This window comes from Heterocephalus glaber, unplaced genomic scaffold, assembly GCF_053883595.1.
Source record: "Heterocephalus glaber isolate CG9 unplaced genomic scaffold, H.glaber_assembly_v1.0 deba00001587, whole genome shotgun sequence".
Taxonomy (NCBI): domain Eukaryota; kingdom Metazoa; phylum Chordata; class Mammalia; order Rodentia; family Bathyergidae; genus Heterocephalus; species Heterocephalus glaber.
The window spans coordinates 4,425,402-4,448,596 of NW_028258365.1; the positions used below are offsets into that span (position 1 = coordinate 4,425,402).

The 23,195-nt window shown below is 38.6% G+C and overlaps 1 pseudogene; it reads left to right on the top strand.

Moving 5' to 3' along the window:
- Nucleotides 1-5,392: 5,392 nt before the first annotated feature.
- On the top strand, nucleotides 5,393-7,346 carry LOC101726512 (xaa-Pro aminopeptidase 1 pseudogene; annotated as a pseudogene).
- Nucleotides 7,347-23,195: the final 15,849 nt, after the last annotated feature.

The following is a 23,195-nucleotide window of genomic DNA, read 5'->3' on the forward strand; positions in this document are numbered from 1 at the left end:
TTGTTCTTACACAGCCTCCTGTCTGAGAGGTCCTTCTGCCGCCTGGAAAATTCTAGTATTTGCAATGGCTTCTGTTAAATTCTCAAAACTATCTGTGACCAATAAAAAGTTAAGATGTAGCCCAATATCTATCCTCTTCTCTTTATGAAGAAAACTGAGGTCTGGACAGTTAGGTATTTGACTAAATTCCTTATAGCATCTTTGCACAGATCTGTGTCTGGCCCAGACTCCAAGGATCTTACCACTTCTTGGCCAAGTCCTCTCTGTCATAGAAGCCTGATGCTCCTAACAGCTCTATTGGAAATGCTACATAAACTGACGGCAGCATTCCATTTATCCTAAGTTAAATACAACAGCAAAGTTGTAGACTATAAGTGAATAATATGCTTATTATATCTGATCTCTGTTTTTCTACCAAGTATATAACTGTACTATGATATTTCTATCCCCCTCACCCCACCCCATGCTCTTTGAACACGCTTTTAAATTCCCTTGCAGTTTGTACCACAGGTCAGAATGCAAATTTCGTAATAAAATTACTGAGCTGTGTTTGAGCTTTTAAAACTGCAGTTTCATAGGCTCTTAGTTTCTGAAACAGTGATGGCTTACTTTATTTGTACAGAAGCCAAAGTATTTAACTCTTTGAAGGGACTATGCATTTTATTATTTGGTTTTCTCTAAAGGAAATGACAATCAGAAATTCCATTAGAGATTCTTGCTTCAATTTCATTTCTATGTTTTTGGGAAGGGAGACATCCCTACTTCTTAGTTTGGTATAGGAAAAAAAAAAGACTGTACAATTCTGCTTCTCATGGAATGAGCCTCTTTCAAGCCATTGCCTTAGCACAATTGCTGATGGAATTGATAAGGACCGTCAATCATCTTGTATCTATTTTCTTGGCTTTTAAATAATACTGGAGGAGACCACGAAGCCCTTTCCAGGTTGCAAAATGCTACAGTGATTCCCCTGAAAACTTTGTTTTCTTGCAGGCGGGTGTCACTCAGAGTGCTCAAATGGGCAGGGACAAGGGAGGGAGCATTCCTCCCAACTGCAGCAGAATGCCAGGGGAAACAGCTAGGAAATGGGGGTTGGCAAGGACCAAAAAATAGCATTATGAGGGAATAAGAGCCAGAAGGAAAATGATATGCTCATTATGCAAATGTAGTAAAATAGAGCATTAGCATTATGCACATGGAAGGGACAAATGGATTAAATTGCAAATGCAGAGCTGAACAGAGAAGCAGAGTAGAAGATTTACCCTGAAAGAGGCATGAAAGCCCAAGCCAGGGACAAAGGAAAACAAGAAAGGAAAGTCTAAAGAGGGGTATTTAGGGCTGAAAGTAGAAGAGCAGAAGGAGAAGGAGGAGGAATCCATCTATCTGATGTCTGCACTCACCCACCCACCCGTTTCCCACTGGCAGCTACTGAACTTGCTAGTTTCCAAGGTCCTCCTGGAAACTGATTCCTTCAGCTTCTAGTCATCCACTCAGATACACAAGCTCTTCTTCAGCACATGCTTATTGAGAATGCCTCTGGCAACAGTCATGATTACACATAGCCTTGCCCCAGAGATGCCAGGAAATTGCAATGAGGAAGTAAAACTTGGGAGGGTTCCAAGAAGAGCCTTCATCATCTGCAGCGTGCACAACACTCAATCAGAATTGGGGTCATTGGCAAGACAGCTCCTTCTCCCCAGGTTCCCCCACACAGCAGTCAAGTTGACTTTTCATTTGTCTGTGGGTGTGAGTGGGCAAAGGCAGAGGAGAACTGGATGCAGGCACCCTGATATTGAGGAGGGGTCAGTTGTCACATTGTTATTACATGATGTGTGGCATTTTCCAGTGTCCAAGCTGGCTGTGTGTTACTTTGCTGAACTGCCCTGTTGATCCCCACACATGCACCTTGGAGAACTTTGCTGAGGGCAGGCACAGGTAGGCAATACAACTCGGAGTGGTAATCCTGGATTCCCACTGACGGGAATATGTTTACCATAGTGCTCACTTTTGTCTAACCCTTATCTTCTACAAATCGTACACAGCCCTCTGTTCTGGTTTGGGATTTTTTTCTTTACAAATACAACTGTTTAAATTTTGTATGAAGGCAGTGTGCATTTGGTTCGTTAACCAAATAGTACAGATAGACTTAAAATTGCAAAACAACCATCCTGGGCTGCACTCTCTCCTTTCCTAATTTTACAGTCCTAAGGCAACTACTGCCAACTTTTGTTGCTGTTTTTTTCTTTTGGTTGCCATCTAGACAGTTCTGAATAATAAGATTGTGCTTTTACTGTTTGCGTTATTAACTCCAGACCTCATTTATTGATCTCCTCCTGTGATAGAGGATTTAGCTAACTTACATGGCTCCCACATCCTGTTCTTGCCCACTCCCAGTATAGCAATTCTCTGATTCTCATTTCCTCCCCAGCCTTCTTCCTGTCTTCAAAAATTAGCTCTCTGGTTTTTGTTCCAGTGATTGCACACAACCCCTCACATTTGTCCGCTCTCTGAGATGAGACAGAAGGTTTATACCTGGCCTTCAGCTTCTCCTCCCAACCTCATCACTGAACTTCTATTTATATGATGTCAAGGGTGATGGCATTTACTCTGTGTTCTTTAGCTCAGCGGAATCTCCTATAAGTCTCCACAGGTTGACTTCAAATGTTTCAAGCCCTTAAACAACATTTATATTATTATAAGATCTAATATCCCAAAAACTGAGTCCCTCAGTAGAAAATGTTTCCAGAGTTAAGTTCAACTGCATTTTCCTTCTGTGTATTCTACCATGCGTAATCAAAGTAATATTTTTGTTTGCTTTGTATCTAGACCACAACTTCCTGATAATGGAATTTTTTCTTATAGCTTCTGATTTGTTTTCTTTCGCTTGAATGTGATGCCTTTTTTGATAATGTCAACTTGGCTAGATTAAACTATACTTGTTGCTGGGAAGGGATTTTGAAGATGTAAAATCCCTAATCAGCTAATTCTAAATAAGGGAGATTAAAATTGCTGGGCCTGTTTTACTCCACTGGAAAATTTAAAGGTGAAACTGAAGTTTCTCAGACAGGGAAAGACAAATTACAGCTGTGGACCACAGCTTCAGCCTATGCTCATGGTTCCAAGTCTGTCATGTTCTGTCCTTCTTCACAAATGAGCCTATAGATTTTGAATTTACATAGCCCCTACAATCACATAGGCCAATTTTGGGGGTAGAAAATCAATTAATCAATCAATCTATCTATCTAATCTCAAGGCAAGGAGCATGTGGTAGAACAAAGCTACTTACCTCATCATGGTGGCCAGAAAGCAAAAAGAGAAAGGAAGAGGCTGGATCCCACCAAGTGTCCCCAGCAAGGGTGTGCCCCACCTTGACCTTGTGTCCTCCCACTAGGCCCCACCCCTTGAAGTCCCACCACCTTCCAGTAGTGTCACAGGCTGGTACAATCTTTTAACACCTTTAACCTTTGAGGGACATTTTGTATCCAAACTGTAGCATTATCTCTGTTACCTATCAGTCTTCCTTCATCTGCTCTTCTCAAACTTTGACCGAGACACTTGCCTTCTGTTGCCTTATCTCATCTTAAGTTTTACCAATGTCTTCATCGTACTATTGAGCCATCCTGAACCTGCTGTTTTCTGGAGCCCTTGCTCCATGAACTGTCTCAGGTCTCCTCCCATCCGTATAAGCTGCTCTCTAGGCCTGAACAGCTGCTTTCGTAGGACTTCCTTTCTCTGCTCTCTCAGGGTGAGCTGGTATCCCATGGATTCCCTATCACCTCTTCTTTGGCTTACTTTCTCACTGTGTTGGAATTTAGCTGTTAGCTTCTCAGACAAAGCAAGCAAAAATCCATGGAGGCAAACTTTGAGAAAATGCTTTAAATCCTGTTCATATTGATAGAGTTTTTCCTTATTATACTGGACTATTGAAGAGAAACTGATGGCAGTCTGGTTATCAGTCTTTTTTTTTATTTCGATAACCCATTATTCTTTTCCACTGACAGCTTTTACGATCTTTTCTTTACCCTTGGAAAGCTAAAATTCACAGCAATAGTTCTAGCTGCAGGTCTTTATTTTGCCACTTTGCAAACACATTCAAACTCTTAGAACCTGTGACTATGTTACTTTACATGGCAAAAAGGGAAGAGCTGGAGCTGGAAAGATTATCCAGTGAGCCTGATGTCATTACAATTATTTTCATAAGGGAAAGAGAGACAAGAGAGTCCAACTCCAAGGAGATATGATAACAAAAGCAGAGGAGAAAGAGAAAAAGATTTCAAGATGCTAACACTGCTGGCTTTCAAAGTGGAGAAAAGGGCCACAAGCCAACAAGTTGCAGGTGGCCTTAGAGCTGAAAAAGGCAAGAGAACGGACTGTCTCTTGGAGTCTCCACAAGAAACACAGCCCTATCAACACTTTGGTTTTAGTAAGAACTGTTTTAGGCCTCTAGCCTCCAGGACATAAGACAATAAATTTGCATTGTCTTAAGCTACTACATTTTGTGGCAACTTTTACATCAGCAATATGAAACTAATACAAATTTTTTGGTGAGATTTATTCATCTTTATCATCCAAAACTTCAATTGCATCCTTTATTTCATATATCAGGTTTTCAGTTTACAAGAATTACTGTTCCTTGATTCGTTTTTATGGCATCCTATTCATATTTTATGGATATACCAGTTTCTTGAATCATCAGAAGTGTCTTTTATTTCTTTAATTTTTTGTTTCTCCACTGTAAATTTTTCTGTTGTTTTTCATCTTGGACTTTCTACTTCATGTTATGGTTGAGATATAAAGTGTCTCCCAAGAGTCTCGCTGACTTTGGAAGGTGATTGAATCATGGACACTATGCTCATTGGTGGAATTAGTCCACTGAGAGTGTATTGCTGATTTCCTGGTAAGAGATGAGGCATGGTGAGAAGAGAGTCACCGCAGGTATGGATTGGAAGGGTATGTCTCCCTCCCTGGCTTCTTGTCTTTCTCCCAGCTTCCTGACCACCGTGGGTTGAGCACCTTTCCCTGGTGCCAGGCCCCTCTGCCATGCATTTCTCCTTTGGAGCCAGCCGACCATGGATTGAAACCATGAGCCAAAATAAACCTCTTCTCCTTTAAGTTGTATGTGTTGGGTATTTTGTCCCAGAGATGATAAAGAGGTAGGATCACGGTGTTTATTTTGTGTCGAGTGTCTGTTAAACTCTTATTGTCCTTGCATCCTGAAAAATAAAGCAGTACAAAGAAAGATGAGAAATTTCAAGTGTGGGCAAGGTGTTTGTTGACCAACAAGTTTTCCTTTGTAGCCATTAGGTTGGGAGCCCCTAAGTGCTAGAATGAGCAGGGTTTTATACAATGGCTGTTCTAGTTTGTCACAGAGTCTGTTGGGGGAAGAATCTTTGCTTTAGAATAATGGTAGGGCTGCACACACCCTTCCTGCCTCTCCCAGCAATCAGCTGGGCTGCGTGGCCTGAAGTGGGCGGGCACAGGTCACTGCCGAATGGCAGCCTCCAGGAAGGCACTGCGAGTAAGGACAAATCACCAGGATTTTCAGATGAAAAACTTAAGAATAATTGAACCTAACGAGGTGACACACTCAAGAGACACTGGTGTGGAAACATCAGAATGGCTCCAAAGGTGACCTTGGAGCTGCTTTGGCAGCTGAGACAAGCCATGAGGAACTCCGAGTACGTGATAGAACCAATCCAGGCCTATATCATCCCACTGGGAGATGGCCACCAGAGTGAATATATTGCTCCATGTGACTGTCAGTGAGCCTTTGTCTCTGGATTCGATGGCTCTGCAGGTACATCCATCATCACAGAAGAGCACGCAGACATGTGGACTAATGGCCACTACTGTCTCCAGGCTGCCAAACAGATGGACACTCATGAGGATGGGGCTGAAGGACACACCAACCCAGGAAGACTGGCTGGTGAGTATGCTTCCTGAAGGATCCAAGGTGAGTGTGGACCCACTGATCATCCCTACAGATTACTGGAAGAAGATGGCCAAGGTCCTGAGAAGTGCTAGCCACCACCTCATTCCTGTGAAGCAGAACCTCGTTGACAAAATCTGGACAGATCATCCTGAGCACCCATGCAAGCCCCTCCTCATGCTGGGTGTGGATTACACAGGCATCTCCTGGAAACAGAAGGTGGCAGACATTCAGTTGAAAATGGCTGAAAGGAACATTGTGTGGTTTGTGGTCACTGCCCTAGATGAGATTGCATGGCTGTTCAATCTTCGAGGATCAGATGTGGAGCACAACCCTGTATTTTTCTCATATGCAATCATAGGTCTAGAAACGATCACGCTCTTCACTGATGGAGACTGTGTCAATGGCCCCAGTGTGAAAGAGCACCTGCTATTTGACTTGGGCTTGGAGGCTGAATACAGAATCCAGGATCATCCCTGCTGTATGCCTTACACCTCCATCTGCATTGCCAAGGCTGTGAAGAATTCAGCCGAGTCGGAAGGCATGAGGCGGGCTCACATTAAAGATGGTGTTGCCCTCTGTGAACTCTTCAACTGGTTGGAGAAAGAGGTTCCCAAAGGTGGTGTGTCAGAGATTTCAGCTGCTGACAAAGCGGAAGAATATCACAGGCAGCAGGCTGACTTTGTGGATTTGAGCTTCCCAAGTATTTCCAGTATGGGACACAACACTGCCGTCATTCACTATGTGCCGGTCCCTGAGATGAATAGGTCCCTGTCCCTGGATGAAGTGTACCTCATTTACTCAGGCGTTCAGTACAAGATGTGACATGAACCATGCATTTTGGGACCCCCACAGCCTATGAGAAGGAATGCTTCACATATGTCCTCAGGGGCCACATAGCTGTGAGCGCAGCCATTTTCCTGACTGGTACCAAAGGCCATCTTCTAGACTCCTTTGCCCATTCAACTTTATGGGATTCTGGCCTGGATTACCTGGCCAGAATGGAATGGGACATGGTGTTGTGTCTTTTCTGAATGTTCATGAGGGTCCTTGTGGCATCGGTTATAAAACTTTCTCTGATGAGCCCTTGGAGGCAGGCATGATTGTCACTGCTGAGCCAGGGTAGTATGAAGATGGGGCATTTGGAATCCGCATTAAGAGTGTTGTCCTGGTAGTCCCTGTGAAGACCAAGTATAATTTCAGTAACCGAGGAAGCCTGACCTTTGAACCTCTAACTTTGGTTATGATTCAGACCAAAATGATAGATGTGGATTCTCTTACAGACAAAGAGCTTGACGGGCTCGACAATTACCACATGACCTGCAGGGATGTGATTGGGAAGGAACTGCAGAAGCAGGGCCACCAGGAAGCTCTTGAGTGCCTCATCAGAGAGACGCAGCCCATCTCCAAGCAGCACTAACACTTCCTAGTTTGTTTTTATACAATGCTCTGGGGACAAGAAGAAATACGGCAGACATCTTTCCCTTTCCTCTTCTTTTCCCTAACTCTAAGAAGAACTGAAAATCATCCTCTTTGATATTTTCATGTGAACGCTCAGTCTTTTATTGTTTTCTTATTGTTGAGAATGAGCCAGGAATAAAATTACTACATCAGAAAGAGGGTCCTCACATAGCGGAAGACTCCATGAGAGGAGACCCCAAGCTCTTCAGCCAGTGATGGTGAACTGACAAGTGCTCCACGACGGTCATGTTCCAGGTGCTAGTACATCATTCACAATCACCTTGATGTTCGCAAGACTATATTTATGATCAGTGAATAAAAATGTCAAAACTCAAAAAAAAAATAATGGTAGGGCTAGTAGCAGCTCTGCAAGCAGAGATTGTGAGAGAGATAAGAGGACTGTACTCTGCCTCCCTTCTCATTCCTATGCTGCTTATCTATTCTGGGCCCCTCCCCACAGCAGCAGCCCTCACCTCTTATGGTCTAGATGCTATTGCCTCTTGGATGCTTTGTGGTCATCAGTTGTTATGGCTATATCTAGATGTCCCCCCAAAGCCTCATGTGGTCATAGGTGGGGGCTTCCACAGGCTGTTGGATTTAGGATGTGTGAATGTAGATTAAGGATGTGATGCTGGGATTAAGGGTGTGGATAATGGAAGCCACACCCCGGACATGGGTGGTACCAATCAATAGGCTTGTAGCCTGGATGGAATATAAAGAGACAGAAAGAAGGTAGGCTTGCTGCTGCTGCTTGCTTCTTTCTGCCTGCCATACCATGAACTGTTTCTCCTCTGTAAAGTCCCTCTGCTATGCTTCCCTGCCTTGGAGTTATCTGACTATGAACTAAAACTTCTACAAACTGTGAGCTGAAATAAACCTTTTCTCCTTTAACTTGTAGGTGTCAGGTATTTTGTCTTAGCAACAAGAAAGGTAACTAAGACATCACCCATCATCGCTCTCATGATGCATCCCAGAAATGTGCTCAGCTGCTCCATCTGCTGGTTTCTTGCCATTTTTAAATTATTATTAACATTTGAAATTACTGTAATATTAATGAGATCTGCAGGGGGATGTAGATCAACATGTGTGCTTTGGTTGTAACATCTTGAGGAAAGGCCCCTGTGGAATTCTGACACACCAGAAAGCAGGGTGTTATGCTGGCAAAGGAAAATCCACAAAAGCACAACTTGAGGGTAAATGGGGCTTAACTGTGTCTTGAAGGACAGGAAACATTGCCACAGACAAATCATGAAGTTCCTGTGGTCAGATATTTTGGGGTGTACCTTAGTGGTAGAATATGTGTTTAGCATGCATGAGGCCCTGAGTTCAATCCTCAGCACCACAAAAAAGTCATTAATGGGCCAGTCAGAAGGACCCTCAGTATTGAAATGCATCATTGAAATGCACATCATGCATAAGCCACAGTACAATTTGACCGTGTCTCAAACATGGAAAAGTTAACTCAGCATTAAGATTTTTCGATCACTGACACTAACACTCATCATTCATTCAACAAATAATCATCTATTTTGTGCCAGATACTGTGATGGTTGCCGGATATATGAACAAACTCAACCTAATTTCCTGCCCTAGTAGAGCTTACAGTTTTGTGATCACACGATTCAGTGTAAAATTGCATCTGTAGTAAACGCTTTGTAGGAACCATCCATCCATCTCTGAGAATGATTAGGGGTTGTTGACCAGGTCTGAAGTTTAGGCAAAGGTTTCTGAGAGGAATTTATGAGTAACAAATTTTTCAATGAATTACATTGCATATTTTATAAACATGTATTATATTACTCTTTCCTACTGTTAATGAAACTTACACCATGAGAGAGATGGTGGCATCCAGCTGAGTCATCAGGAGACCTAGGAGGCCTTGAGTCTTTTGGTTTTGGCTTTGCCAACAGATGGGTCTATGACCGTGGGTAGCTCAAATCAGCTTCCCTGAGTGGGGTTTTTGTTTGTTTGTTTGTCAAAGGAAAAGATTGAAGAGAAAGGAAAAATTATGAGAAATGGAAAAAATGGAAACAAAGTCTTTGTAAATAGGGAAGGGTGGAGGGGGTGAAGGGAGGGCTAGGAATGGGGAAAAAATAAGAACCAAGAGAGACTATGTAAAGGTGCAAATTTCCAATGATGAATGTCATTATATTGTATACCTGAAATGTACCAATGATTAGAATGAATAATCGATAATGTAAAATAGGAAGAAAAGGCCCAAAGGGGTAGTTGTAGTGGGAGGGGCAGGGGAAAGGAAAGAAGGGAAAGGAAAAATGATGAGAAATGGAAAAAATGGAAATAAAGTCTTTGTAAATAGGGAAGGGTGGAGGGCGTGAAGGGAGGGCTAGGAATGGGGAAAAAATAAGAACCAAGATGCATCATGTAAAGGTACAAGTTCCCAATGAGAAATGTAAATGTATTGTATACCTAAAATGTACCAGTAAAAGAATTTTTAAAATAAATTAAAAAAGGAAAAGATTGGAAGAATGATCCTGGTAGGTCATTTCCAGATCTAAAAATATCTCTCAAAATATGTTCATTTGCATTAAAAATCTTGTATCTCTTAAGTGCATTGGCTTAAGAAATAATTCTGCTCAGGCCATGTTAACTACTGCCTTGAACTATTATTCATGAAACTAGATGTAAACTAGTATGTGTGCATGTTTGTGGGTACTGTTTATTGGCAACAAGAACCCTCTTTGGGGAAACACAAGACTGTTTTCTCACTCTTTCGGAATATCCTTAGAAATGGTACTGCACCTTAGGTAGCCTGAATGATCTGGCAAATTGAAAGGGGAATTTGATAGGCAATCAATAAATGAAAACTGTTTTGAGAATTAGGCTAGCTCAGTTTCTTGGAATGTGTGATCTTTAATCCTTTATCAGTTTGTGCTTATTCTTACACTTGATTAGAAATGTTTATAGTCTGGAAACATTATCTCTAAGTGTATAGGTTGCTCATATATTTTAAAAATAAAATATACATTTTCATCTTGTATATTCTAAATATCCTTGGTTATGCTCATAATATTCTTTTCTTTTTTTGTTCTTTTACCCTGTGCTAGAGACTGAACTCACAGCTTCTTGAATGCGAGGTAAGCATTCTAGCCCTGAGTCTACTCCATTCCCTCCCATAATTTTAACTTCTAATTTGGAGCAAACCCTCTTCCCTTCAGGAGCCTCAAGTTGGTGATCCACCTGATCCTCAATTTTAAGTGAGTTCATTATTTCACCAAAGGGGTGGTCCTCTGAACTGAACTCAGGTGTGCTTTAGCTCGCCTCACAGAAGGCAGAGCTCTGCTAGGATTTCTTTGGGTGGTATTGAAGCAGAAAGTAAAGACGATGGGACTAAAGTGGGGACGAGGCCTTATCTGGGTCATCAAGCAAGGGCAACGGAGAAATGCCAAGGATGCTCTTTCCTCCCTGAGAAATGGTGGTTCGACCAGCAGAATGTGGACCTCCATGCCTTTTGATCTCGGAGCCTTTGAAATGTGGACATAATTACAAATGGGTCTCTGAGTGGCACGTGGAAATAGTTAGACAGCGTCCTCTTTGGGGAGGAGGCAGTGCTCTCTATAGATTTCAACCTAAAGGCCAAATTCTTTCCTGGAAGAAGTTTTATGTTTTTCCCATTTTGTGGGTTGAAATTTGCATTTCAGTTGCCAGTCAGCACTTTCACTCACCAGAGTGTGCGATGAGCTAACAATAATTACCTAAATAAATACATGGGAACGGATAATAAGTGTTTCAAACACGAGTCATTTTAAAGTATTCACCTAAGAGCTATGCGTCTTATAGGCAAATATATTATCAAAACATGTAACTTTGACCAGCCGTGTCTAAACCTTACTGGCCAAGATGTGGCTGGAGAGTCACAGGAAAGGCTGACCACATTCTTTCTTTAAAAATACATCGAAGTGCAACATAGAAGACAGAAAATGAAGGCATGTATGCATTTCCTAAGCCTACAAGATCTGTGCAGATTTAGACCAGCATCTTAACATGAAAGAATTGAATATGTACCAACTCCCCATAATGCATGTAAGAGTTATATACTGCAAACATGTACTAATAAAAAATTTAAATTTTAAAAAATTACATATATGTATTTAAAGAGATGGACTTTTCAGCACTAAAATTATACTGTGGATGAATATGTACTGATACAGGAAGACGTTTGTGGTAGAACAGTAACTTAAAACTCAGGTTAACACAATGAATACTGACAGGTGTCACTGTAGGGGATAAATGCAGGCATATTTATAATAAGGAATGAGCTGAACTGACATACAGATCCCCAAAGTGATTACCTCTACACAGTAGGATCATGGTGCCATCTTTACTCTTTTTACTGATCTGTGTGTTCCAGTTTTCTTCAGTAAGATTGCATTGCTTTTTAATAAGAAAAAATAAACATTAAATATTCTGTAAAACAAAAAGTAGTAAGATCACTTGACAACAACTGATCCATTGGTAGTTGCTTTGATTGTATAAAACATGGGTAAGACGCAAATAAATAATGATATAAGTGACATTTTAAAGTCTTTTTTTATTCATTAAATTTATTGGTACATTTTAGGTATACAATATGATGACATTCATCATTAGGAATTTGCACCTTTACATAATCTCTCTTGATTCTTATTTTTTTCCCCATTCCCCTGCCCTCCCTTCAACCCCTCCACTCCTCCCTGTTTACAAAGATTTTGTTTCTATTTTTTCCTTTTCTCATTTTTATTCCTTTCCCTTCTTTCCTGTCCCTTACCCCTCCCCCTTCCCCTTCCCCTTTGCCCCTTTTCTTCCTATTTCACATTATCTATTATACCTTTTAGTCTTCATTTACACTTTTAGTTTCTCATGTTTATAGCAGCACAATTTGTAACAGCTAAAACTTGGAAACAGCCCAATTACCCATCAACTGGAGACTGGATAAAGATGTGGTTTTTTTTTTTTTTTTTTTTTAATAAAATGGAGTACTACTCAGCCATAAAGAATGAGAAACTAGAGACAGTTATACTTAAATGGATGCACATTGAGGTCATACTCTTAAGTGAAATAAATAGGTCACACATGTGTAAATACCGAATAGTTTCTCTGGTGTGAGAAACTGAAAGTATAAATGACTTTTTTAGGGTCAGCCTTTGCCAGAGTGTGTTCTCCAGAACACACATCTACAAAATGTTCTGTGGGGGAAAAGTTCAATGTTAAGACCTATGACAGCAACATTAACAAAAAGGATTAATCCTTTTGTTGATTCAAAATGCTCTCTGGAAAGTTGTGCGGTGGAAAAACCTGTCGGCACTACTCTACCTGACTCCTTTTCTCAGGGAGCATCTATTCATATTTCATAGTCCTCCCGCAGGAAATACTGACTTCTGGTAAAGTCCAAGAAAACCCTCCATCTTTGTATTAAGTTCCAAAGGTCTCTCATTTTGCCTAAAGAAGGGATTCGCCAATCAAAGGCTTCCACTTCACGTGCCTACTAGTTACAGGGCAACACAATTACAGAACTATCACTCAGTGACAGAGTTGCTTCTGCTGCCTGACCCTGATTTCCACAGACTTACATTTCTGTTTGGATTCTACATCTGCGCCTAAGGGGAGTGGGCCATCCACAGCAAACTACAAGGAGTTTCAACTTGAGTTCAGCCCTTCTCTTTATTTTTATTTTAAAATCTTTTCTGCAGTAATGCAGATTGAACCCAGGGTCTTTGCTATACCCACAGCCCTTTCTTATTTCATTTTTAAATTTTGAGACCGTCTCAGTAACTTTTGCAGGCCAGCCTTGAGCCTGCAGTCCTCCCAGCCCACCGAAGTGCAGAGACTATGAGCATGTGCCGACACATCCAGCTCCAGCCCTCCTCTTCATTTTCAATCCACTCTCACCTCCTCCATTCTGCAGAAATAATGCTTCAAAAGGCCCTGCTGAATTTCCAGAGCTGGCCTGCAGCATCCACAGACCAGCCAGCGGGTGTCTGGCACACTCAATGCCAACGATTTGGGGTGTACTTAAACACATTTTTATTACAATTTTAAAATAGTAATAAAACAACTTTTTTTACTCCAATAAAATATACAAGACAATATTTACCTTTAAAACATACAGTTCAGTGGTATTAAAATTTACATTGTCATCACCAGCATGCATTTCTATAACTTTTTCATCACTCCAAATGGTAGCTGATGATACATTAACTCCCCATTCCTGTCCCTCACCAGCCTCTAATAGACTTGATTTCATTTTCTGTCTCTATGGATTTACTATTCTAGGTACATCATATAAGTGGATTATATATATATTTTTGTCCAGCTTATTTTCCGTAGCTTCCTTTCCATAACATTCACAAGATTCACTCAGAACATAACATTTTCAATTAATAATTATGTTTTCATATCAATGAAAGGCATGATAATGTCTATAATCTTTCTCCATGGTTTCTGTAACACTGTGTAACATGGAAAGTTTGAAGCCTGGGTTGAAGTACACGTGTTCAGTTTCTTTTCTGATTCTATTGCTACTGAGATAGAAAGTCCTGATCACAATTATCTGTCAATTGTTTATCTCTGTCTGATGATTCTAAATATGTGGCTTGAACATGTACCCAGACAAGTGCAGCATGATTTCTTTCTCAGCAATATCAGGCACTAGGATTTAAAAATAAATAAATAAAACATCAGACTTAGTACCTGGAAAGGTTTCTGCATTTACCTCAGAGATGGAGTCCTATTCCACTTTAATTTCATATGGAGTCATATTGGAATTAGAATCTGCATGGTCAAAGCCCTTGGTTCTATCACAAAATAAGAAATAAATGTTTATAAAATGATTTCATATGGCTCCAAAAAGCATTTCCCCAGGTTTGGGAACAGCATTTAGATTTCTTTTTGTCGTATTTTTTTGATATGCCATATATATATGTATATATATATGTGTGTATATGTATATATATGTATATATATGTACATATGTGTATATATGTATATAGTCATTGATTTCTCCAGCTAATGAAAAATGTCAAGTGTCAAAATCATACTTGTTAATTAAGATAGCTGAGTCTTCTTAAGAAATCCCAATAGCCACCATATTTAAAATGATGAAATTTATACTCTGACTAGATTGAGGCTTCTGAAAAGTAAACTATATCATTGAGATATGCAACTTGAAAAAAACTACTTTTCAAAAAAATAATATTACTAGTGCAATGAAGAAAGGCTTTTGTCTTATTCTTGGTTTCAAAAATATGTGTAAACACTTTTCATCTTCAGAAACAGATTACTTCCATGTGGAAGAAGAGGCATCTACTTGCTGCCGATTTCTTCACAAAGCATGCTTAAAAGGTAGTTACTTGGTGGCTGCAGTTTGAATGTATTAACTACGTTCACCTACTGCTTTCTGGGAATAAAATAATGGGTAAAGGGACAGCTATTTTTACCCAAGTAACCACATCCTTGTCTTCTTTAGCCATTAGTGTTATGAATAGCTGAAAGGGTGATTGCTAACTACATGAAAAACCTCCTCTTGAATAGGGGTTTGTGTTCATAATCTAGCCAAAAAATCAGTGAGAAGTTCTCTTTTCTGTTCTTCTTTTTCTTTCCTTTCTTTTTTTTTTTTGTAATTTTCTAAGGATGAGGTCCTTGACAAGAAATGTCACAAGGAAAGGAGAAATACTCCCTCCCCTGGGCTCAAGTCCGCCACAGATGGGGAACTTGAAGCATGAAGAAAAAAGAGGCAGGAGATGTTTGAAGTTGAAGGATATGCCCATGGCACTGTTGTGTTGATGTCTTTCATATATTTCTTACATTTCTTCCAAGTTGCCCATCTATGATCCTTTCCAAATGTAAGTCAAATATCCACTATAGCATGTGTTTCTGCTAAACATTGCTTTTTTGTGCTGTAGGCCATTAATGTAATTAATGTAATGTAATGTATGATATTCATTTGGATTATGAAATTCCCAGTAGCTAATTAGAGTTTCTTTCTGAGCACAGTAATCATCATTACTATTGCAGCTGGCTTTATAAACTTCTTAGTGATAGTGTGACATCTAGGTTTCTTTATTTATTGATGTATAACTTTGAATAATGTTTCTTTAGTTTTGATCGCTTCTCCATTTTTAAATGACGAAAATTTATCAATTCCATGTTCGAAAGCATTATTTTATGCTTGTTCAAGAAAAACTCAATTGCTTTATCAGAAAGGTCACAGTACTTTGAAAGAAATGCAAAACCTCCATGGCTTCTTGCCATTCTTTAACAAAGTTTTGCAGTAGACAATGCAATAGATATGAGAGGCAAATTGATTGCTGGTCTCATCAAACCCAATTTTCAAATATTCATCACAATTCCCTCATTCTAGTAAATACAGCTTCACATTCCAAATTCACATTAGATTTCTGCTCACTGTTTGCATTTACAATGTTGTCCCATTTACAACTCTCTTTACCCTTTTAAATGGCTTTTTTCTGTGAATCAACTATCATAATACAAAACTTAAAACATAAAATTAGTAGATATAAATAGATTTAAACGTAAAATTCAATAGTCAAGGCAAAATGCACCATTCATTGTTAGCTGAGATGAACAGCTTTTCGGAATACAGTGATTATTCAATATATAACTAAATTTCTCTAAAATATAATAAACCAATCTTAACTCTCAAGTTTACAGAATGAATTGTATCTTTGCTCTTTCATCATGGAATTAATCTGGGAAGTTGTCGATGATCCATAGTGTACATGGAATCAGCATATCCCTGTAGGATGTGATCTCAAGATGATGACTGCTTGCCCTCCAAAATAGTCCATCACTCAAAGCCCCCAAGTCATTATTTAGTCCTGCTATCCTTGTAAGATAGATCTGACTCATAAAACTCAAAACAATGTTTGCTAATATTGAGCTCATGGCATAAAGGCAGACTATAGATACAGACTATATATAAACCAGACAGAGCCCCTGCCTTCCCGGAGCATGTAATTCAGACCTTAAATAAATAAACACAAGTAAATTGCAAACTAACAACTGTGCTAAGTGCTCAAGGAAAAGAAAGATAGAATACTAAAGCGTGTGTGTGTGAGGCTGGGATGTAGCTCAGTGGTAGAGGGCCTTCAGTGCCCTCCAAAGGAATTGTATTAAAGGCTTGGTTGCTAGCCCGTGGCACTATTAGGGTTCGGTGAATCTTTAGGAGGTGGGGTCTAAGGGGAGTAAATTAGGCCATTGATGGTGTGCCTTTGAAGGGGCAGCTGTTTTAGTTACCTCTCTCGTTGCTGAGACAAAATACCTGACACCTAAAGTTAAAGACGGGAAGGTTTATTTAGCTCACTTTTGAAAAATTGGGTGATATTCCCAAGAACTGTCCAAATACCCATATGAAATGTAGGACTGCTGACCCCACAACTTTTGATCCTTTTATCAGTGCAGTTGCCCACATTATCAGCAGGAAGACAGGCTAACACAGCCAATGGGGTTCCTTTCATGACATCAGCAGGTACTTCTCGTCTAGTCCAACAAGCCGAAATAGTGCAGAAGATCAAAAAAGAAGCATTCAACAGTTCATTCTTGTTTTCCTTTCTTATAAAATTAAAAAGAAACAAAAGAAACATATGTGAATTTGGTGCAAAGGGGACTAGAATTATTTATCATAGTCGGATATTAGTCATCTGAGACCAAAGCTATTCTTTCCAACTTCAGCAAAAATACACAAAGAATTGATAAATATTGTATTATGCTTTAGGGCATTAGCTCATACTTTTAATAGAACCTTTTTAAAAAATTTCTTTCTTTCATTGAAATTAAAGTCCATCACCAAATAAATTTTTTTTTTTTGGTACTGGGGACTGAACGCAGAACCTTGCTCTTGTGAGGCAGTTGGTGGAACCACTGAGCTAAATCCCCAGCCTGATCAACAAATAAATTTTAAAAATACATTGTACCACTCTTCATCTTCATCTTTTGCTTGCTTTTGTACCATGATGACCTTGAGCAATTTTTCTCCTGAAGAGGAAAATACAAGTGCCTTGAACATCTCTAAAAAAATGCAGTTTAAAAAAATAGGCTGTCTGTGAAATGAAATGATCATGTCGGGTTGTACACATTACTGTCAAGTTAAGACAGTGTGTTTAAAAACATTAAAATTGGTTATGGTGATTACTTTAGAAATGTGCAGTATTCGTCTTTAAGTAGAATGGAAAGTGTTTAAGCACCTAAAACCTTAATCAGAGTTTATAAACATACTGCATATCTGGATCATGAGGCAGTAGTGAAAAGGCTGTTGTAAACATTACTGAAGCGCACCCCCGCCCCTCTGACTCCAGCTCCCTAGCTGATCGTGCTCTGCAGTCAGAGCTAAGAACAAGCCCTGAAGCAACTGTGGTAGTGTAACCATCAAATTTCTAGAAATTCAAAATGGATCCAGGTTTACATTAGGTAGCCAGATAAAATAATAGGAATGACCACTTAAGTTTGAAGTTCAGACAAACAGTAAATACATTTTTAGTATGAATATGTCTGAAATATTTACGCTTTCTGGTTCTTTGAGTGTGCCCGTTGTGCTTAATCACACCTTTCCTATTCATTTGTCCCTTTTATCTAAATTTTCAAATGCATTTTCATGAAAGTTTTCATGATATTCTTTCTGTATAACCCCTCTTATATTCTATTTTTAATTGTTTGCATTGATAACTTGTGTATTTATAACTCTTTGCTTTTTTTCCCATTCCCCTTCCCTCCCTTCCACCCCTCCCTATTTACAAAAGCTTTGTTTCCATTCTTTCTTCTTTTCTCATTTTTCTCTTTCCCTTCTTTCTTTTCCCCCAACCACCCTCCCTAGCACCCCTTCCCCTTTGAAAATTTTCTTCCTATTTCACAATATCAATTAAACATTCTGGTCCTCATTTACACTTTCAGTTTCTCACACCAAAGAAACAATTCGGTATTAGGCCTACTATCTAGAATCTATAAAGAACTTAAGAAAATCAGGACCCCCAACCCCCCCAATGTAAAGACCCAATCCAAAAATGGGCATCTGAAATGAACAGACATTTCTCAGACAAAGAAGTAGAAATAGCAAATAAACATATGAAAAAATGTTCAATATCACTGGTCATTCAAGAGATCCAAATGAAAACAACGCTGAGAATCCATCTCATCCCAGAAAGAATGGCTGCTATCATGAAATCAACCAATAACAAATGCTGGCGGGGCTGTGGGGAAAGAGGAACCCTGCTCCACTGCTGGTGGGAGTGTAGACTGGTGCAACCACTGTGGAAATCCGTACGGAGATGCTTCAAAAACCTAGGATTAGAGGTCCCATTTGACCCTGCTATTTCCCTGCTGGGAATCTTCCCCAAAGAATTAAAAGCATCATATCACAGCAATATATGCACACTCATGTTTATGGCGGCTGTTTGTAATTATTAAATCTTGGAAACAGCCCATCAGCTAATGACGGGATAAAGTTTTTTTTTTTTATAAAAGGAAGTATTACTCAGCCATAAAGAACAATAAACAAGAGACATTAATAGCTGAATAGATGGACTTCGAGATCATACTTTTAAGTGAAACTCTGCTTTTGATCACTGTCCTCAGAAGTTTATGAATTACTCCTTTCAAAGGTCCAAGTTTTGATTTTGTTGCTCCTCTTCATTGTACTCTTGTGTTCTAATTCATCTATTTTGCTCGTTTCCTTATTATTTTTTCCCTTTACTTTCTATGGGTTTATTTTGCTGGTGCAAGTTGAGAATCCCTGATCCAAAATGTTTGGAATCAGAAGTACTTCATATTTTGGGTACTTTTAATCACACTTTGGAATATTTACATGCAGATAACATCTTGACATGGGCCCTAAGTCTAAACATAGAATTCATTTATGTTTAATATATTCTATATACACATAGCCTGTAGGTAATTTTATACATTTTTAGTATGACTATCTTTTGACTGCAACCTATCACATGAGGCCAGATGTGGAATCTTCCACCTGTGGCATCATATTAGTGCTCCAAATGTTTCAAATTTTGGAGCATTTCCAATTTCAGTTTTAGGTATCAGGATGCCCAAGCTTTACTTTTCAAACTTCTTGAGATGGCTGCATAATTCATTAATTTTCAAGCTGTTCTTCATTTCTTATACTGAACATTTAAGGTGGAAAATTTCCTTCTGCACACAGCTTACCTGCATCTCATTTTTGTTATGTAGTATTTTCATTACTGTTCAGTTTATGATATATTCTAGCTTTCATTATTATTTCTTTCATCCACTGAAAACACATGAGAATTTTGAATTACTGCTTTGTCACTGACTTCTTAGCTTAGTTGATTTGTGGTCAGAGACAAAAAGTCTTTTAAAAGTGAAATATATTTTCAAAAAATACAAGAAATACATGTGTACAAATTAATAAGTTATTAAAAGTTATATAACAGGTCAAGTAACCACTACCTGGGTGAAGAAAGAGAAGAGTCAGCAGTTCAGAAGCTTCCCTCATCCCTCTTCCCAAAGGTCCACCCTTCAGCTCCAAAAGATAGGCACACTGGCTTTTTAAATAATCAGCGTCTACAGTATCTTCTTAGTTTTTCCACCCAAGTATGATCCTAATCATTACAGTCCAATCTGCTTTTCCTTTTTGGTACTGGGGATCAAACTCAGGACCTCACACTTGTGAGGCAGGCGATGGAACCACTGAGCTAAATCTCCGGCCTCAATCTGCTTATTTTTGAACTTTACGTAAAAGAAATCATGTGGCATATTTTATTTCTGGATTTTTATATTGAATATTATAATTTGTGATTCATCAATTCCATGTAGTAGTAGCTATCTTCATTGCTTAATAATACTCAGTTTTTGAAAATATCACAGTTTACATATTTTATTGTTTACATATTTTATTGTTAATTGGCATTGGTTTCTTCCTAGAAATTGGAAAAATTGGCATTCTTTCTTCCTAGTACAGGGCATAATGCTTCTATGAACATTTTTATATATTTCCCCAAGAACACATTAACCAGCATTTCTCTATGGTACACATGTAGGAGCACATTAGAGTATCATAAAGCTTGCATATGTTCAAGTTGATTTTCAAATAATTTTAAGCTTACAGAAAAGTTGCAAAAATAGCACAGAGCTTTCCTGTACTCAATTTACCAAGCTTTTCCTAATTATAACATCTTATATTATCATTCTACTATAATCAAAGCCAGGAAATTAGTACTAATATAATACTATCAAATAATCCACATATTTTATTTGAATTTACTAACTTTCCCACTTTTAACATTTCTGTACCCTTGTGTTTTTAGTGTGTCACTAGAAAATAGCTTACTCTGATTCTAAAAAATCTGACAATCTGTTCTTCATTTACAATAAATATAATTGATAATGGTTTTCCTATGTAACATTTAAACCTACAATTTTATTTTGTGATTTGTATGTATTTTTCCCCCTCTACTTTTGGGTCTTCTTTTGGGTTTAATGAATCATTTTTATCACACTATTTATCCCTTCATTTCCCCCATTTATTTTCTCTTATTGTTTGGCATGGAAATTATAACATGAACACTTAGCTTATTGCAGCCTAAAGTTAATTAATATATTTACCCGAAGGATCTTTACAACCCTTCAGGTCCACTTGCCTATTTCAAAATTATATTTTATTATTTTTACCGATTTTTAAGTCTATGTTATTTTTACTCTACTAGACAGTTTTTAAATTTTATTTAAAATAAAATTTATTGCATATATTTGTTATACAATGGATGCTATGGGATACATATTGATAGCAAAAATTTCTCTGTAGTGAAGAAAATTTTCATACCCATTGTTTCATACACACTTTTTTGTTTTGTTTTAGTGGCAAGAGCAGCTCAACACTATTCAATTAGCATGAATCTCAAAATCAAGTACAATTTTATTGACTACTGTCATCATGTTGATGATGCTACTTTTGTGCATCTCCCGATTTCCTCCCCACCCCTTCTGCTGCCCTTGGTAATTACTATTTTGTTCTTTATCTCTGTATATTTTAATTCTTTAGATTCTACATATAAGTGATATCGTGTGATGTTTTTCTTTCTGTGTCTGGCTTATCTTACTTAGCATAATGTACGCCAGGCTCATCCATTTTGTGGGTCATCTTCTGTTTTTGTGACTGAATAATATTCTTTGTGTGTGTAAATACTACAGTTTCTTTATCTGTTGATTCATTTAAACACCGAGGTTGTTTCTGTATGTTGGCTATTGTGAATAATGCTGCATGAACATGGGAATACAGGTATCTTTAAAGTGCTGGTTTCCCCTCATTTGGTCATATGCCAGGAAAAGGGATTGCTGGGTGATTTCTTCATTTCTTTTTTTTTTTGTTTTTGGTACCGGGTATTGAACTCGGGACCTTGCGCTTACAAAGCAGGCAGCGGAACCACTGAGTTAAATCCCCGGCTGCTGGGTCATTTCTTTAGAAATCTCCATACTGTATGCTACAATGGCTATACCCATCTACATTACCATCAACAGAGTTGAGTTCCCTTTTCTTCATATCCTTACCAACATCAGTTATCTTTGACTTCTGATAACAACTGCTACTTGTGTGAAATGGTATCTGTAATGGTTTTGATTTACATTTCCCTGAAGATTAATGATGTTGAGCACCTTTTCATATCCATTTTGCCCATTTTTATGCTTTCGGGGTTTTTTTGTATTTGAGAATTATCTATTCAAATCTTTTGCCCATTTTATGAGTGATTGTTTTTCTCCTATTGAGTTGTATGAGTTCTTCATAAAATTTGCGTATTCATTATCAGATGCAGATGCTCCTCAATTTACAATGGAGTTACACCAGTAAACCTATCATAAGCAAAAAGTGCACTAAAAAGCTGAGAAATTGTAAGTTGGACCATGTTGGGAACAGTTGTATACGGCTTGCAAGTGTTTTATTCCCAGTATGAAAGCTGCTGTTTCATTTTGTTGGCCGCTTCCTTTGCTCTGCAGAAGCTTTTAAGTTTCATGTAGTTCTATTTATTATTTTTGTTTTTTGGCCTGAGCTTTTGGTGTGATCTCCAAAAGAAACAATGCCAAGGCCTATGTCCAGGAGCTTCTCCCTTAATTTTCATTATAGTTTCTGGTCTTCCACTTGTCTTTTATCCATTTTAAGTTAATTTTTGTGTATGATTATTTTTGTCTCCACTTGGTGTTTGTTCACATTATCTATACACTTAGCCTTTTCTTTGCCCTTTTCTTCCTTTTGCTTACAGACTATTCCTTTCAAATCACTTCTTTTTTTTCAGTTCAAATTACATCTTATTTGTTTGGGGGGTTTTGCACTAATGGTAAACTCTCTTCATATTTCTTGGTTTAAAATGTCTGCTTGCATTCTTGAGAAACAATTTTATTGGATATAGAGTTTTAGATCAGCAGTTATTTTAACATATTAAAGATATTACACTACCACCTGACTTTTATTGTTTCCTGCCAGTCTCGGGTTCTTATGAAAATAATTCCTCCCTCCAGGCCTCTTTTTATTTTTGGTACCAGGGATCGAACTCAGGACCTTGTGCTTATGAGGCATGTGTGGTGCCACTGATTCAGGTTTCTTTTTAAATCTTTACTCATTTTTCTGCAGTTGCAGTATGTATTCAGTGTAGATTTATTTTGGTTGCCTCTCACTACTGCTGGAAAATTCTTAGCCCATTATGTCCCCTATCAGTCTTTCCTTCATCCACTGGAACTCTCAGATGTATAACTCTAAGCACCCCGATACATAAACTCTTGTTCATATTCTCCACCTCTTTGCAACTCTGCATTCCGAATAATTTCTTCTCTTCTA